Source organism: Pseudochaenichthys georgianus, chromosome 10 (assembly GCF_902827115.2).
Source record: "Pseudochaenichthys georgianus chromosome 10, fPseGeo1.2, whole genome shotgun sequence".
Lineage (NCBI taxonomy): Eukaryota > Metazoa > Chordata > Actinopteri > Perciformes > Channichthyidae > Pseudochaenichthys > Pseudochaenichthys georgianus.
The window spans coordinates 11,608,992-11,613,881 of NC_047512.1; positions in this window are offsets into that span (position 1 = coordinate 11,608,992).

Consider the following 4,890-nt stretch of genomic DNA (forward strand, 5'->3'; position numbering starts at 1 on the left):
TCTCCCTGTTTACACTCTGTGTCCTACATGGTGTCTGTAAACACTGCTCACTCTGTTTTTCATGCAGGGGAAAACAAATATCCATTATCACTCGCATGCAGCCGCAGTGATAACACGCATTGCTCTGGAGTTCATTTGCAAGAATATATATTGCATTTTCTTTTCCCAGCATGGTTTTCTACATGCGCTTTCCATTATACACAAAGCAAAATAATATTTTCCTAGCCAGTGGTTTTTATCCACACATGACACAAGGACATAATGAGTTTTTTGTTTGGATAAAGTTTTCCAACTTTCCCACACTATTGAAAGCCTTTTTAAAGAAATGTTGCATTGTGAACTTATCTTTAATCTTTAGTTTATATCAATATATTCACCTGTACCATGGAGACAGTCAGTAAAAGCAAGACATGCCTTTTTGTTGCCATGTATGTAGGGTAAAAATAAGGCTACTACATTTTAGCTTAGCATATAGACTTTGAATAAGGAAATATTTGGAGATAAATATGTTTCACCTTCTGATTAAAAATGTTATATATATTGGTGCAATATATGTTTTTAAGGCATTTGGTTATTTTAATTTTGACTAGATGAATAAATATAAGGTTACATCCTCTCAGCATATTGACTGGAAAGAGGCGAAACCAGTTCCTCTAAAGCTTACTAATTATTGTGTTATACTTTTAGTTTAATCAGTACAATGAAAGAAGTGTAAAGTATTTTGGGAGTATTTTGGACACATTTGGGGAGGATTATGTTTCACTTATACTTACAACAAATATTGGAATATATGTTTTTTAAGACTCAAGTTATTTATTATGACTTGCTGAGTATGCTTCAGGTTTGAGCATAATAATTAGAGTTTTATCAAAGCTCAATATTAAGTGCATGTATACATGACGGGAATTTGTTGGCTCTGTTGTAACTTCAAATGTTGCTGGAAAGGCAAGAATTGGTAGTTGAAGGAGACCTTTCACTGCAAAATATTTGTTCTGATGTGTCGCATGATAAATATTTGTCTGCAGAGGGATTCAGGAAAAACAAGATCCCCTTCTATGGTTAGTAACCAATCCACACATTATCAGAAGTGTCCATCTTGCTGAGTTATATGTAAGCAGGGTTTTACACATAAACACTATTACCCTTTGCTTCTCTGATTTATGTTTGGACAAATGGAAAAGCCTGCACTTGCACTCTGTTCCTGCAAACATCAACAGTAAAGATGTTATCCTGCGGCCGCCCTCTCAAGGCACAGATAACAAAACACTAACGTGCTCCATTTTAAAAGGTATTTTTAGCATTTAAGAACGGAAATATAACTTTTAAAACGTCTTTCACCATACGATGCTTAGTCTGTGAGCATGTGTTGGTTGTGTTGAGTCAATGAGAAAGGTGTGAAACTATTTTATTGATTTTTCTTTGGATCTGGTCAGAAACCATTTGGAAATGTTCCATATCTGAAATATAAAATCTTATCTTAATCTCTATGATTTCAAAAATCTCGAGCACATGTATCATCTTTGATGATCAAATTATCAATACCTTTTCTGACATTTCTGAAAGAAAAACACAAACAAACCGCAGTAACATGTTATTTTACCTCAACAGCAGCCCTTTAAGATTCATCTAAAGACAACTCCACAAAACATTTAAAATGGCTTTTATCTCTAACCAGGGCCATATGATGCCACAGGGGGAGGTGCATTACTACTGCCTGGTGGTTTCATCTGAGGGAAGTTTGTTAAAGTCGTCTATCCATGACATGACAGTCAGACCTCTAGCTGTGATCGAAATCAAACACCCCATCTTATCTCCATTAAAGACCCCTTCGCCTAACCTCTTTACCTTGATCCTGTTTGATGTAAAGGGGGAAGTTGAGGTGGAAAAGGGAATGAGGGGACTTAAAGCTAAATCGGGTTTGGAAACTGTTTGGTTCACTGAAATAAAACCAACTGAAGGAGTATGTGGTTATTTATTGTCAATCTTAATGTAGTGTACATTGGTTTCACCTGTGTTGTAGTTAGACAGTTCCACTGTTGGATATTAACAGCTTTCAATCCCATGTTTACAGATACAGATGCTCAAGAGTAGGATGCTGAATCTGATACCAGCCGCTCATTAGAAACCACTGTTATTTTATGAAAATAAACATTCTTGGAATGTAAAGATTAATGTCCAAGGATCAGTTTATACATCGGCCTGCTTATTTCCATGCTCCATAGATTATGAAGAATAATGGTGCTGCTGCTGGCCATTTGCTCTCAACTGCATTATTTTACCGAGTTTTCTTTAACCCAGTTTAAACTGCCAGTTAAGGAACGCTGTCTCCTATAAAATGACATTGCCATACAACGAAACTACATTCTCAATTGCGTTTTCAGGGAAACAGTTTTAATGTGGTTATGTTTTAGCTGGTTAATTCATTTATCGATTGATGGCATCAATCAACTATTTAAACACTGACTGGATGGAAACTATTTCATCTTTCTTGAAGGGGCATTTCAGTGGTTAGGTATTGAATTCTCAATACATTGAGTAATTCAATTGGTGGCATTTAAATACGAATGGTCAATACAGTATGTATGAAACTGAGGCGAGATAAATGCAGATTTTTTCTATGGCTTTTAATTCTTGTATCCAATATTTCTCATACAGTCCCATTTTAAGGGAAACATCTGAATGTTTCTGTTAATACATGTAAATGCATAGTTTTCCAAGCCCAAGGGGAGATAACTCCAAAGAAATCTCAACATTAGCATGGTTTTTGTTCAGACATCAGAAAGCTCCTCGAGAGTCCAGCAAGATATTATAGAACTGGTTCCAGAGTAGGACCCCTCTAGGTGAACAAACTGAACTTCATGATGAATTTCCCTTTTAAAGTAACTCCTGTTATGCTTGGAATATCATAAATGCAGGATATCTAACAGTTATGGAGTATCCAGGGGAGAGGGAGGTCTGTAAATATTAAATGAAAGTGCACTTTGGACACGATAGGTCTACTGTACAAGCTGCGCAGCACCGTTACTCTCCGATTTGGCGAACTGGAAGGTGAAATAATACAGAATTAAAACTATTCTTCATTTTTATTGGCGAACCACAGGGATACTTCAAGGACCTCTCATGGGTCCCCAGTGTCCACTCCGAGAGTCACGACAGCAGAAGGATGAAACTAATCCAGCAGATGTGGCGGGAACACACTCCACAAGCTGTTTTATGCATGCAGACCAATCTGGAAGCTAAAAAAGGGTCAGTGCACGTGTGAGGTTATCAACACATTGAGTACTGGTGTTTGAGCTCCAACAGGACAGGACTCTGCATTAAGCTGTAAATGAATACAGGTGGAGTTTCAGCACACAGACACATGTGACAGCAATATAAACACGTTTAAATACTAAAAGAAGGGGCTACACACAAACAGCCGTAGAGACTGAGGTGGCATTTTAAGCGCATACCTACCTTTGCTTTCACCCAACATCTGAAAGTAATTCTCCGTGTGTGTGTGTGTGTTTCAATGTGTGTGTGTGCGGTGGGAGGCCTGTCGGATTCCAGGGCGACCCCCCTCTTCAGGATGGCGGAGGGAAGGAATGAACGGCGGTGGTGGGGGTGGAAGGTAAGCGTTTTGGGAAACGTGGAGGGAGCAGCAATTAAAATACCCTTTTCTCCGTCCTTTTGATGGAATTCCCCGGCGGAGTCAACTCAAAGCGGAATTAATCACCAGCCCTTTTCCCTCTGAAACCTACATCCCTCCCTCACTATTTTCTCCTTCTTCCCTTTCTTTCCTTCTTTACAAGTGTGTGTCATTTCCTCATTAATATCCTGGGAAAGGAAATCGAGGGCCCGAGCAAGGCAATGTAACCTTTTCTCCCTTCTCCACTAAATATTTCACAAATGTTTAGTCCAAACTCTGCAAACCTGATCTCTCTTTGCTCGCTTCAGTAAATCCAAAGACTTTCGTAGCAAAGTTTACAGTCTCATCTTGAACTCAGCAATGATTTGTGTGTGTGTGTGAGGGTGTGTGTATATGTGATAATGACTTGTGTTCCTGCACATGGTCATGGGCCAGCCCTTCTGACTCTTTGCCTTGTACCCGAATGGCCTTGTTATGAATGTAAGCCATGCATTGTATTACAACCTGTAATTTAGTTTACATTGTGCTTGGGAAAGCAGTAAATTACATGGGTCTCTGCTCAAAATCAATAGCTGGCCGCCTCACTGTTGAGACAAATGTCTTTGCTTTTGCTACTCAAGGCAGAATTTTTTGCTAACAGTGCTCTGAAACATATAATTTTGTCCCGAACTCATGGCTTTTAAAAGCAAAGTACAGTGAAATCTAATAAGCCACTTTCAAAAGGGGTTTTCTCCTGCTCTGTCAAACGCTCGTTATTTAGCTTTTCCCCCCTCACTTTTGGATAACATTTCTACTTTCTGCCCCTTTCACACTCGTTCCTCTCCATCTGTCTTTCACTCTCTTTCTCTAAAACAAACATCCCAATAACCCTCAGGAAAACATTTGGGATGTGTAAGCATTTCATCACTTCCATTAATTGAATCTGTGACTCACAGACTATTGATGTTTAATGGTATCACTCATCTTGTTTGGCACGCGAAGAATACACTCTGTTATTACGCAGCTTAATTTCTTAATAACTTGCACATTGGGAAACAACATTTTCATTCCCGGAACCCACACAAATGTGTTGACATTTAAATTCGACAAACTGTATAACATACAGGATATTCATTACTAATCTAGGTGTAAACTAAAACAAACAAGATAGATTTTGACTTTGTTGCAAGCTAATATGTACAGAAATATACGAGTTTCCAAGAATTGTGTGAATCATTTAGGGATTAAACTGATCATCTTCTGGGAAAAGAGATTAGAGGATC